Source organism: Siniperca chuatsi, linkage group LG9 (assembly GCF_020085105.1).
Source record: "Siniperca chuatsi isolate FFG_IHB_CAS linkage group LG9, ASM2008510v1, whole genome shotgun sequence".
In the NCBI taxonomy this organism is placed as follows: domain Eukaryota; kingdom Metazoa; phylum Chordata; class Actinopteri; order Centrarchiformes; family Sinipercidae; genus Siniperca; species Siniperca chuatsi.
In genome coordinates this window covers 30374450-30388920 of record NC_058050.1, presented here as the reverse complement: position 1 = coordinate 30388920, position 14471 = coordinate 30374450, and the positions used below count along the sequence as shown (strand labels likewise).

General features: G+C 39.5%; 1 protein-coding gene across 2 annotated transcripts in view; it reads right to left on the bottom strand.

Annotated features, from left to right (window-relative positions):
• dyrk1b (dual-specificity tyrosine-(Y)-phosphorylation regulated kinase 1B) overlaps positions 1-14378 on the bottom strand; it is a 57937-nt gene extending 43559 nt beyond the window's left edge. Inside the window, exons 1-2 of one of the 2 annotated variants that reach the window (XM_044206487.1) lie at positions 13655-14378; positions 5346-5479 (exon numbers count right to left, since the gene is read on the bottom strand). The gene's annotated coding sequence lies outside the window, so the exon portion shown is untranslated. The remainder of the gene's footprint in view (positions 1-5345; positions 5480-13654) is intronic. The other variant, XM_044206485.1, reaches the window with a different exon arrangement.
• Positions 14379-14471: the final 93 nt, after the last annotated feature.

Sequence of the window (14471 nt, the reverse complement as noted above, 5' to 3'; positions counted from 1 at the left end):
TTTGAGTGTTAATGTAGTCCTTGATCTTTCTCTGGGTAGCCACTGACTCCTGGGGCCAGATGTATTGAACAATGTGTATTCACAAAAACCATGTGTATGTCTTTTCCCACACATAAACTGGTATTTATAAAAGGAAGAATGTGCATACCTCACGCATACTTCAGACCATGCGTACACATGGTTTTCAAGAGATAGCTGCGGGTGAAATGATAAGGCGGACAGGAAACATAAGGTGAGAGATGTAACCTTATTTGTTTGGGGGTTTTGCCAATTTCACTGATTGCGTTATAATTTTTGCAATCGACACAGCGTTACGTAAAATGTCAATCAAAGGCGCATATATAAACTTTAAAATATTTGAGTGATGAATTTTATCACTTATTTACATAAGTAAATAAGTGTCAGTAAACTTTTAATTTTATCCTGAATTGTGATCACTTTGTAAAGTCTGTTTCAATATGAACTCTATAAATTAATCATTGATCATCCTTCTGACATTTAATAATGATGATTGAGATATTGTGTGACACCATGACGATGGTTCGCAGGTAGATGAATTAGTGGTATGGACGCTATAAATAGCCACAGCCAGTCATGCATGACAGCTGTTCTGGTGCTCTTGGAGAACCTCTGCAACACAATACAGACGTCTTTGACATGATGTCATAACTGTTACTTCTCCACATTCTGTTGATACGATAACTTCATTTTTTTTAAGGTTGTAAACTAAAATTCTGGCCAAATCTTACATATTGCCTCTTTAAGGGCGTTTCTACATCCATTTATGGCTAACTGTAGAAGTGGAAATGAGGCTCGTGCACAATGATTGAGATTTATAAAATAGAATAAGGCGTACATGTGGCTTTACAAATCTGACAAAAAGAATGTGTATGCATATTTCTGTTTTTGTGCATACACACAGTTTTAGTCGTGAATTTACACAGAGTTGTATGCATCTGGCCCCTGATCCATGGCTTTTGACTGATTCCCAGATGATCGTGTAACTGGTTCTGGTCTGACAAGACCGCAACATGCGGATGAAAGTTCCGAAAGCTAGTAAGTGGACGTTTGAGCTGAGATTCTCCTTCACTGGCTTGTCAAACTGGGCACAATCTTGCTCTGGGATGAAGATCTCCAAAACCTAATCCCTACAAAATGCAGGGGCCTGGCACATTTGGTCAAAGATGAGGTTCATGAACTTATCAAGGTAGCACGTACAATAACTCTGTTCCAGAAACATTGTTACAGTTGACCTTTTCACATTTTTTTTTTTTAACTTTCCATAAAAAGTAACGTATGTCAGTTATCTTGTGTTGGCTATTGGCAAGACCACAAATTAAAGTAGTTTTTACTGTGTTACACTGAGTAACAAAGGTCACCGGCTGGAGTTAAACTGGCGACATTGCAGTTTTGTGGCACCATTCAGCTACCAAGGCGCTCCAAACAATCAACTCTTAATGTGGAAAACAATGTCAGATATTTATTGTCTTAAAAATACACAGTAAGAAATTCCTATTTATTTATTACAATAACATACCAATTCCATATATGACTTGATATTTCAAACTACAAACCTGTATTTGGGATTAAAGCATTCTTACTGATAACTGTGTGCCAGCATTTCTTCTCTCTGGGGGTCAGCCCTCATGTCTTACAACATGAGTCCAAGGCATCACACTTCAGCTGTAATCAAGACTGGTGGGATCCAGTTTGGCTGGAAGACCGGAAAAAGACCGTTTTTAGATATTACTATATTAAACAAATGCAATGTTCAACTAAATTAAAGTAGGGCTGTAGAGGTCATAAACAGGTGAACCTAATGAGAAAATCTAAGGAGATCCCACCACAACAGGTATACCTCTTTTACTGAGAATTACTGTAAGTCATGCTCTGATTGTTGATGAGTTTCAAGTGTACTTAGTCGAACTATTTTCCACAATTTAAACGGAACACGTGATGAAAATCAGTATCTCTCTGACCAACAACATGTTACATTCATTAAAGTTGAAACCTGGTGCCAACATTAGCCTCATCCCTATTACAGCAAAAGTTTTAAATTGGGTTACTGTTCTGCTGTTACAGCCGGTCAATAAGAGCCTATACAGCTTTGGTCCAGCTGTAGTTGAGACTGGAATAACACATGTACACGCACACAAAGTGCATACATACTGTATACAGGCACTGTTGCCAGGCGAGACAGTCAGGTTCAGTGTGAGACCCAGAAATAGAGTCCTAGTAAGGACAGGTGGAGGGGCCACATGCAACAACCCCTCCTCCAAATTACCACCACATATACAGAGAGACAGACAGATTGACAGACCTGACATGAGACAAATAAACTAAAGCCACACAAGATGAGAGACTTAACAAGAAAGTGGATGTGAAGTCTATCAAATTACTGTGTATGTAACAGGGCTGACTTAATGTATTTTGTCTTTTTGTTGTAGATGTTTGGACTAAATAAAACATATGTTTGAGAGACATGAGACAAAGCCTGACTCATTCCTCATAGTTTGAGTGCCTGTGTGTATGAGATTAGGTCACGCGTCACATTCAGGACCTACCTAATACTAGACTTCACAATAGCCGAATGGAGACATTTTGTCTAATTTGGCAAAAATTGAGGCCCCCAATTTCATTTCACCACACCTGCCTTTAGCACGATGTAAAATTATTTTGATCTAAATTAGAATAAATTTAGATTAATGGTTAGGATGAGGCATGTATTGGTTGAAATTAAGGTGAAGCCTCTGTGCGAAAGGATTCTCAAAAACAAAAGGTAAACAAAAGATAAATGACGGAAAGTCTTAACTCAAGGTCCACTAACTAGCTTTTCCAGCACTTTGAACCACATCTCAGTCTTCCTCAGTTATGGAGTTTGCTCCGTCTCATAGTGACAAAGCCTTGCCGCAAGGGGCTGCATTGGTAAGGACGTGCTGTTAAGGTACAATGAAATACGATCCAGGAAGTAAAGTTTGAGAAATGATTAATGCATTTAAAGGCTTATTGGTTGCCAAAAAACTGCACAACGATTTGTAATACTCAAATTTTACAACTCAAGAAAGTTATCGCAGAGGCCACTATTAAATCTTGTCACGACAATCGCAAGGTTAACAGTAGAAATGCGGCATTCACGTTTCAAAGTAATCCATCCAGAATGTGCTTGCTTGCATGCATTTGACTGGCCTTGCCGGATGACGTTGCATTGCAGCAAAAGTTGTTTTGCCGATCACGCAGACCATTCAGCACTGGTCCAACCAATCAGACTTGGTACTACATCATTGCTTCAGCACTACGTAAAGTGTTTCCCATACATAGACTTTACTAGCGTGGGCCGCTAAAGGGATATTAACGGCAGACAAAATATATTTGGCTACCCATTCTAGCATTTTTTGTTTCTATTTTTTTTTTTATCAGTCCGAGAGAACGACGCCATCTGTTAACTAGTGGACAATCTCCCCTCGCTCTACCCCTCCCGTGCGGTCTACTGACACTTGTACATGCTCTGCAGAGAAACACAGAGTATCCTGTTTACTGAAGGCCTACTTATGCTGTTGTTTTGTAAAAGCTTGCAAGTGCACCTGTTGGTGCATACAGTGCATCCGAAAAGTATTCACAGTGCTTCACTTTTCCCACATTTTGTTATGTTACAGCCTTATTCCAAAATGGATTAAATTCATTATTTTCCTCAAAATACTACAAATACCCCAAAATGACAACGTGAAAAAAAGTTTGTTTGAAATCTTTGCAAATTTATTAAAAATAAAAACGAAAAAAAAAAAAATCACATGTACATAAATATTCACAGCCTTTGCCACGACACTCAAAATTGAGCTCAGGTGCATCCTGTTTCTACTGATCATCCTTGAGATGTTTCTACAACTTGGGAGTCCACCTGTGGTAAATTCAGTTGATTGGACATAATTTGGAAAGACACACACCTGTCTATGTAAGTCCCACAGTTAACAGTGCATGTCAGAGCACAAGCCAAGCCATCAAGTCCAAGGAATTGTCTGTAGACAAGACTGTAAATTTGTCTGAGTTCTACACATTTTGATGCAAATTGTAGCAAATGGGTGCTAAAGGCTTACAAAAACCTGAATTACCTCCATGAGCTGTGTGTCACAGCCACTGCAGAAACTGCTGAGCATGTTGATAAGCAGGTTAAATCAACCAGCCAAACTACAATAACTAAGATGACATTGTTGTCAGAACACCGGCATGCACCTGTTCCTTTCACCTCTCGCATCTTTTATATCCTCACTAGACAATGTGGATGGATGGAATGCAGCTGTGGTTTGGTTACATCTATGGCATGTAACCGTGCCACAGGCGCCTTTTTTGGTCACCTTTTCTGTCCATTTATTAACACAACTCCAAAATAAAGTGTCTGCACCACTGGAAAGAGTGCCAGGTATGTGTCTTTTTCTCATGTTTGCTCTCTCTGTCTGAGTCCTCTCTGAGTGGTAACAGGTACTTCTGCCTGCACAACAGGAGGGAACCACATCCCCTGTTTGCCCCCTGCCTGCACTCAAACACCCCACCCTCCCAAAAAAACAGATTACATATTACTTTTTTGGATGGAATTACTGTGTTAGAGAATAAAGGCACTGTATAAAAAGGGCTGTATTGTAACTTTAGGCCAAGAGTTTTCTGCCTTCTCAAATTGTGGCTGCTTGCACACTAAATCACAGAGTGACAGCATTTTGCACGCCATGCCATGTGTTTCATCAGCCACACCATTATTATTTTTTTATTACAAATTTGTTTTCAGCATTATCCCTGATGAACCGCACAAAGCTCTGTTGCATCCACTAACAACTTTTCTTTTCCACATGCAGGCTATGTCCAGTGTAGAGAGCACCACAAAACAGACAATACAAACAATCAACACCAACAAAACAGAGTCCAGAGAAAGGAAATCAGATATTGCCCTAATACACCCAAACATATTAAATGGTTCACGTCCATGGTATGGTAGAATCGCTGACAATTGACAAAATCATATTGTCTCAATGACTATTTCGTCATATTGTTGTTTTAACAAGAATTGATAGACAATTCAATTAGATGTCTTGCAATGTCAACTTAACATAGATAACATCTACTTATAGTTTGGTGGGCCAAACTTAATCTAAATTATTATGATTGTATTACACTGAAAATGCACGAAGAAATATATTTAAGCAAAGATGTTAACAGCTAGCTTCAATAGTTGAGTGCAACAATTGGAATCTTCTCAAACAGTAACTATAACCAAGCTACTTGTGCTGCCATCTAGCAGTTGCAACATGCTCTAAGGATAGCATTTTATTGAATAAAAATCCAGTATCAAATCCACTTACCGAATCAGAATCCTTTCGAATCTCCTTTTGTTGGCTGAGAAGGCTGAAACACTGCACTTTTAGTGGCAGTCTAAGTTAGTTTAGAGCAGAGGTTTTCCAAAGTGGGAGGCCTTCCTCCCCAGGGAGACTCCAAACTATTTAAGGGGAGGCTCAGTGAATGGAAGTGGGAAAAAAAAATATTACATTAGTTATCAAAAAGGAGATCACATAGAATAGATGTGTGTGATTTGGTTAAAGAGATAGTTCAGCGTTGTTGTACCTTTGGGGAATTTCCTAGAGTCAGAAACTACAGTAATAAATACCTTAAGACAGACCTTTTTTATGTATATGGTATAGTCTGAATGTCAAACAGCACTATTAGGCAGGGCTCCAGACTAACTTTTTACATTTGTGGCACTAGTGCGCCTAACTTTTTAATTTAGGCCAGCACATCATCTAGGTGCACCCAATAATATATTTTAAGTGTTACTTATTTTTGTCAGTTCCTATACATATTTGCAATTTCTTAACACATTTGTAAAAAGGTGCAGATAAATGTCTTTTAATGGACTTAAATGTATTAAAAGGCAGCTCTTCTTTGGCTATATTATGAGTGGTGATGGTTGTATTGTAATGTTAAATTTTGCAGAAACGGAGGCTGCTCTCCCGGCCACGCACCTGTCACGGCACAGGACATGTTTCTTGGAGACATTGTGCCTTTCAAAAATGTTTCAATTCTGAACGTTGATGCTCCAACAGCAAAATCACCGTTCCCAGTAGTGATGAGTGGAGCGCACTTATATCCGCGGGGCCTGCGGATAATCCGCAGATCGGGTCATAAAAATTAACATTCTGATTAATAACAGATGGGTCGCGGGTGGGTGAAATAGGGTGAGGCTCTCCCCATTAAGAAAGATGCTGTGAGCATTTACGCACGAGGCACAGCAACATAACTTAATTGATTTAAATATCCGACAATCGGTCAGAATCTAATGTCAATTAATGTTCTGTGTTCTTCTACACATCTAAAAAGGTCACACACACACACACACAGTCTAGGTTCATATAGTGAAACTGAAGTAAAGCAGCTGCCTTCTTTAAAAATCCTGAGCTCCATCAGAGCTGTCTAAAAAATTTATTTTAGAAGCTAAAACTTTAATTCAGTTTCCTCTGGAGAGTTTCCTCTGTCCTGTCAAGTTTATAACTACAGTTTTTAGTTTTGCTGCTTAAATGTCCCACGATATTTGCTGTGACATTACCACGCGCATGGAAACATTTAAAATGACTGACAGCAGCCTCTACAGCAATACAACACTCAATAAAGAAATCACCTGAAAAGCTCGCCCTGCTCAACATCATTTCAATGGCAATATAGCCTACAGGAACTGGTAGAGGTGGAATGAAGTGTCCATGCGGGTGCAGGTCTCATGCCGATTCAGCGGCAAAAAATATTTTAATACATAATTTTTTTCAGATCTGCTAAATTTCAGGCGCACCAGTGCGACCAATGAAAATGTTTAGTCGCACCCTGGAGCCCTGTTAGGCTATCTTGGCTAAACTGTTGAGTGTCTATGGGTTCAAATAACATCCGGGAATTGAGCAAAACTAAGCAAATAAACTGGTGGGGCACCTTTTCCAAGCTTTGTCTGAGGGGAGGCCCACAGTCGCAGACTTTAAAAACCCCTGGTTCAGAGTAATTAGCTTAGAGCCTGTACCTAATTCGATGAGCAGTATAATGTATGAAATGTTAAATATATCTGACACATTTAAATAACAGATATAGCCTACTGTACAAAATACTTACTCCAAAAGGTCCTGAATCAGAACTATTAAAATTGATGAGATTAAAATGTTGATAAATCAAAATTTAACTAGGTGATTCTTAAATTGACGTGATATGATCAGCCGATCATTTCTCTAGTCACCACTGTGTTTGTCGGTGTTGAACTACAAAAACTCAGTCCACTGAGTCATACAGTGGTGTTAGAGTGATGTGTCTTTTCACTCACAATCTTTGGACACCAGCTGCAGAGATCTCATTAACCAGAAAACAGCCAAAGTTTTCATTTTAGCCATTACAGAATTTACATTAATTAGCTACAGCTGATCTAATCTGCTGCCACTGATGTCTGACTTCAAAAGTTGCTGTTTAAAAAAAATAAAATAAAAACCTGCTAAGTCCTCCGGTCATATGAAGTTATAACGATAAGATGGATGAATGATGCTAGGGCAGGAAAGACCGTGTATGACTCTGACTGGCCAGTCACTGGCCCATCCCAATCAACTTGCTCTGCATAAACTTTTACTGGCCCGAGTCCATCGGTTATGTCCGACCCTAAGCCTTGCTGGTGGCACAGTTCTTTTATTATTTTTGCTAAACTGTTTTGCACATGAAGTCTTAAAAATGTGTGTCAATCTTGTTTGTCTTAATGCATTTTGCAGGGGAAAATAATTGATAAAATTATTATCACCCAGCCCTATTCAAACCTTTCAACCGATGGAGCTAACTAAGAACAACAGACAGAGCGACTGGCTTCCTCCGATGTGCACAAGTGGGCACTACACCGCAGGACTGCATCAGACCACGATTCTTCCCCGCCTGGCTAATCCACACAATGGACTTGCCAGCAGAAAGAGCAGCACGCCAACTAACCTCTTTTTCCATCCCACAGACTGGTAACGTAACTGGGCATTATAGAGCTTCACATAGCTTAACAGTGTACTGGCTTAGCACAGGACTGTTTAGTTATTGTCAATTTACATATATTGATTTGATTTGCTGAAGTTTTATTGTTGTGATCTTTTCCATGGTTAATGTGATCAGGGTCTGAAATTAACAACCGCCAAGCACCAAATGCGGGTAGATGTTCTATTTGGTGAGTAAATCTCAGAAGGCTATCTGCCACACTGGTGGGTAAATCTCTGTACCAAAATAGTCATGTAATAAATGCTGAGAGTCTCTACCGTGTTTTGATGTCATTTACGGGCATGCTGCGTGTAATACACCCACTGGTCCACCGTTCTCATTCCGTGCCAAGTTAGCAATAATAAATATGCAATGTCCGGTTAGACTTTCAAAATAAAGCTGGCGGAGAAACATTTCAGGTGACGGTCACTGTTTGGTAAGGTTTAGGCACCAAAACTACTTGGTTAGGTTTAGGAAAAGATCATGGTTTGGGTTAAAATAACTAGTTCCTTAAAACAATCAACGTCAAACAATAAACTAATGGTTTCACATGGGAAATTAACACCGGTCTCCTGTGTGAAAGTCCTGTGTTTGACTCATTACTTTTATGTAGGCCTACATTTAATAGCAAATACTTCAGAAGAATTCTGACAAATACTTCTTTAGTTGCATTCAAGTTTGAATTTATTAACTTTTGCTCCGGTCTCTTATTTTAGTTTGTATACAATATAATACATTATTATCTCAATGAAATGTACTGAAACAAATGTATATGCGACACAAAAAGGCAATGTATAATTTTGGCAGGTAAAAAATATGCCTGGCCAATGGATTTTTTCATCTACCAGTCCCCTTGGCCAGTGAGTCCAAAAGTTAATTTCGGACACTGCGTAGGTACTGCAACCGTAGTTCACAGCCCCAGCTAAATTGATGTTAGTAACGTTATGCTCCACACAGACAGAGTCTCTGCATGCTAACTAACTCCTTTTGGCACCGTTATCCAACACAGATCACATACACCTCTAATTTGTCCTACACAATCACACACGGCGTAGAGGAACTTTAAATCTCCCGCTTCACTGTACTTTGCTTTGTCTGACCACGTGTTTTCAGGCTTGTGCACGAAAGATATACACAGGCAGCACAAAGAAAAACACACTTTCTCGTGCGCACCAAGACACATGATTTTTTTCTTAAGAATGGCACTAAACCATACAGATGTCATTTACATCTGGCTGAGATCTTCACAATTTGAGACCCCCTCCAGAGGTGGGACTTTCAGGATTCAAACCATGAAGCAGCTCCTGTCTATGTGTGAAATCATTTAGGGGTCTTTAGTTGTCATTAGCATTTAACACTTTCAGATGACACTATTACCAGTAGTGGACAACATGTAACCATCTTGAATAAAGATAGTGAAAATAATGAGCAATGTTAATAATGTCATGAAAGCAGTATCCTAGTCAATGATACCAAGAGATAACATTGGACTGCTTTTTTCAGGGTCTCTACCAGCATATTCAATCAGTAGGCTGCCTCACCTGACAGAACTATCTCTTCAAACTCCTTTTTAAAATATATTAGTAACGTTCAGGAAATAGAGCAGAGGTGCTATGTCACACAACAAAGTACTAATGAGTGAGGCAACATTCATATTTTTGCCAAAAACAAAACTTAATCTGTGTGAGTGATGTTTACTAATGATCAGTCATAAAATCGTGGTTATAACCTTTGTAGTATGTAAACATGGTGTTTAGGCCTACCTGTATTAAGCCATGGCAACATGTTTTTTTTTTTAAAGTAAGTTACAAACGGTGGTGGGGAATTCTCTCATCTGTGTTCACTGCACAGTCTGTAGGCTATAGAGAACAGTGCATTTCGTTTTTAATCCTACAAAATTATGGATAGTGAAATTTCTCCACAGGAAACTAAATCTTGTCTCATGATCAATTTAGTAGTAGATGACAGCCTAGCTAAACAATATCCATGCTAAATATGATGGTCTTTTGCTCTGTGAAATAGCTCCTCTTGGGTATTTTTTATAAAAGTGTATTCATTTTTTATTTATATATATGTGTGTGTGTGTGTGTGTGTTAGAAGAGGTGGTCTGTGTTTCAGGCGAGGTACCCATCTTCACTCTAAAACATTGCGGGATACCCTGCAGCCATCCATGCTGCATCATTGTGTACGTGCTTGGGTTAGTTTAGAGTATAAGTAGTATGTCTAAAATCCTCTATTGTAAAGTCCTCTGTTGCAAAATTGATATAATTTTCATCAAAATTCATCTATACAACAGCTAATGTGAAAAAAAACTTTTGGATGCAGAGTAGCGTTGAAACAGTTAGTTGAATCAATTAGTCGACAGAAAAATAATTGGCTATTTTGATAATCCATTAACTATTAAATTTTTCGAGCAAAAATACCTAGTCACTCTGGTTGCAGCTTATCAGTTGTAAGGATGTAGACTGAATATTTTTAGGTATTGAACTGCTGGTCAGGGAAAACAAGTAATTAGGCATGTTAGGAAACTGTGATGGACATTTTTCACAATTCTCTGACATTTTACAGACTAAATGAATCAAGAAAATTAATAGGTTGATCAATAATATAACAGGTAATTTAATATTATCAATTATTGATGTTCAAATTGTATCATGTGTTATTGTTTTACAAAACTCTCAAAAAAATGATTCCAATCTAATTTTAATTAGACTTAACTTGATGAGTTACTGAAGTTGTATTTAACAGTTGTTGACAGTTTTGGCTGACATAATGCAGTAGAACACATTTGCCATATCGTGATATGCAATAATGGAAAATTATGTTCATAACATTGAATTTAGCCCCCAAAGGTCAAGCTATGTAGTTATTTTATGCAGTTTTAATATTCCTTTTTTATTTAAATAATTGTATCGTTTTTAAAATTGTACAAGTCAATTTGTAATATCATTATTAGTAGTATTACTACAAAAAAGTAATGAGTAAACAATTACAGAAAATTGCACCATGGAAAATGCAAGCTTTTCACACCCACCTTTGACGTTTACACAGTGTTTGATTCTATAAACGTGCATTTTGAGTATTACTTTCTGATAAAGAGCAAATGTCTGAACATGGATGTAATGACATCTCCACACACACCTTAGTCAGCCACAATCCTCAATTTCCAGATGAAATGTGGTGAATGCCGCCATTCAGTTGCATTATTCAACATGATAAATATTAAGAGGGGGCACGAACGCACGCTAAGTCAAGGGACAGATGTGAACAGTGGCAAATGGATACAGACCCACACTAGGCGGCAGCAGCTAAAGCAAAGACACATCCGCAAGTTGAAATAGTTTCAGCTTGAGTAACAGTGCCATTATCTCAAGTTGACTCCATGAAGGTAGGAGCAGAGAGGAACAAGACCATGAGAGGAGGTAGAGGATGAAGAGAAAAATAAGTGACACCAGAGTTCCTGGTAAGTTTTGGAATTAGTTTAGAAATTGGAGGGTCAGAGCTCTCGCACACAGTCTGAGCTTGTTGTTACAGCTGTGCTGTCAGTCAGGGAACAGGTCCATTGGCTGTTTGTGGCCAAAAGACACAGCCCGCAAAACCACTCCAGCAGTCACAGCAAGCCAAAAATGTACTTAACATTTTATCAGTGGGATGGAGCGTTATCTTGGAGTGAGAGAGAACACTGAAGGTCTGGCACTGAAAAAAGCCACTCCTAGATGCTCCACTCTCACTGTGCACCCAGTCCGGGATCCAATTGATTTGACTTGATATTAAAATCTATTTTTGAGTTGGTGACGCATATCCTCATTTGCAGTATTGCAAAGTATCATGCCACAATATTTTGTTACACCACAACTTACAAGATATTAGTTCAGTCACATTTAAATTAAATTAAGTCTCAGGGTATTACAATAGCTTTGTTTTATACATTTTTCTGTCCACTCACAAAATATGGTTACAGCTACAGATGGTAAATGTAATCACAGAAATCTAAGCATTCATAAATGCACGGGGTGGTGGTGAAGATGGTTAAGCGGATGTGGCACACTGACAATGTTGTGTAAAGGAGTTAATCCTCCAGCATGGCACAGGTGCTTTTCCCACTTATACCTACTAAGCAGCAGGTTCAGCTGGAACAGGTTTCATGATGAACAGAGCTCCATGCCTTAATGGGCAGTCAGCATAAATTAAATGTTTTCACTATTATATATATATATATATATATATATATATATATATATATATATATATATATATAGCATTTTGAGTACACAGATCTTCACCAATCTGTAAGACACTTCTGTTAGAAGCTTCAGCCTGAGTATGTGTGTCCTTTCTCCCATCAGAAATGTTCCATTATGGCCTATATATGGCCTTTTGAAGTTCACAAATGACTTAATCATGTATACTCCTGGTTCAATATTACAAAGATGTGATTTGAGAAGACAAAGAATGAATGAAAATAATTAAGTAAAGCAGAAGTGAGTGAAGGGAAAGGCTCATTTTGAGACGGAAATGTGTTCAACACAAGAGAAACAGTAATCCCAATTTCAGCAAGGTGTGTATGTGGCCAACCTTATTTAAATAGTCAACAATTTCAGACCATCTTCTGTTGAACAACGACAGAGGGAGAACCACAGAGACTCATATAGACAGACAGAGAGATGATGTCAAGTCATGATTCTTCCAGCTGTGCATCAGCACGGGTCTAATCATAGTTCTGTTCCTTGCCAAGGAGCAGCCATCTCCCAGCAACCTAGTGCCTGTGTCCCTCTACTCCAGGGCAGCATAGGGGCTGGGGCTGATGCGGTAGCTAAGATAGGGGCTAGCGTTAGCTGCCATAGCAAATGAAATGCTGCAGATCTACAGAAGATAGTCGGGGTTGCTGGCTGGCTGATTTGACACCTAAAGCCATCGCCATCCACACGCCATGCCAGGATATAACCACCTCCTGTATACTATGAGATAAATACGTTTCGATTATATTGCAACACATCCATTCATCTCCCCTCTCTCCCTCCGTTTTGGTCCGCCGGCATCCTCTATGTTACCATTCTATTTGGTGCCGTGCGTTAAGGCAGGTCGCGATACCACGCTACTGAAACTTGCCTGGATACACATAGACACACACACACCGCATCAATCATTAGCCTCTTTATGACCTACCCAATACCTGGTGAACTCACCAGACGGTTAGTTGTTAGAAAAGACTCAGTCACAAGGTAACGTTAAACTAGAAGGGCAAGGGGTTGATAACGCTAGACTTGGAGGACATTGCATGCTACTAAAACGTTATTAAAACCACCATCATAATGCACGTCTCAGCTACTTTAGATGCGACAGTCAAGCCTTAATTGTTAAACCCGATCCATTGTCCAATACCGACGTTAACCCACCCATTTCATCGAAGCTTGCCTCTTACCCCATTAGCCATCTTACCAGCAGTGGCAGAGGGATGGGGACATGAGGCCGGGAGGCAGGGACGAATAACGTAGGAAAGGATAACGTTAACATTATGCTACCAAACCCTGTTACCACTGATCGACTGTCAAGCATCTAACACACAACTAGCCCCAAATTCATACATGAATTAAAATATAAAAACAAATTTTAAAAAAAACAACGCCGACCAGCTATTTCTTACCTCAGGCGGTGTGTCGAACCAAGTTCCGCGTAGCAGCCATGTTCGGAACCCCTATCTCCCGTCTATGCGAAACGAGCCCCCTCCCCGGGTCAGTCGTCCCTCTTCCACAAAAGAAATCCAAATAATGTGTTGTAAAATTGCTTGCCGATAAAATCCCGCTGAGTTTAGTTTCCAATAAAATTGCGTTATTCTCCGAAGCTTAAAGAGCGAGTTGTCGATGGGACTGATTGCCGGCGCAGCACAGCTAACGTTAGCCGTGCCGAAGGGGAGGTAGGCAGCCCGCCGCCTCAACCACGGACACCTCGAACTCAGTCTTCTTTCTATTCAGCAAACTAAATGTCCTTGTTCGACATTGATTTTCAGACATACAAGAGACCAACTTACAAGTACAGCGTGGGCCAGTTGGATTTGCAAGCCCGTCAGCTTTTTTAATTAATTTAAAAGGCAAGAAGCTAACATTAGCTAGCTAAGCTATTAGCTAGCATGCTAGCTGTCTAATAAAACGCTGCCATTGGAATTTGGAGGAAGACAGTCTGCACACTGCAGGCTGCTTGGCGGGCAACTGAACAATAACAGGCAGACGCTATGAAAAACCAAATATATTTTGGCAAGCAAAGCTACAGCTAGCTCTATGCCGGCCAGCCCCTCCGTGATGTTAATATCGGTCAAAGGAGAGGGGCTGCATTGAAAGCGCACTCCCGACACCAAGCAAGTACGGCCCAGCGCGTTCCAGAGAAATTTCCCACAAAATGGCTGCCAAAACAAATCCACCGCGGACTGTAGTAACTTCCAAAAGTTAGTCTTTAAAAGGTATAAT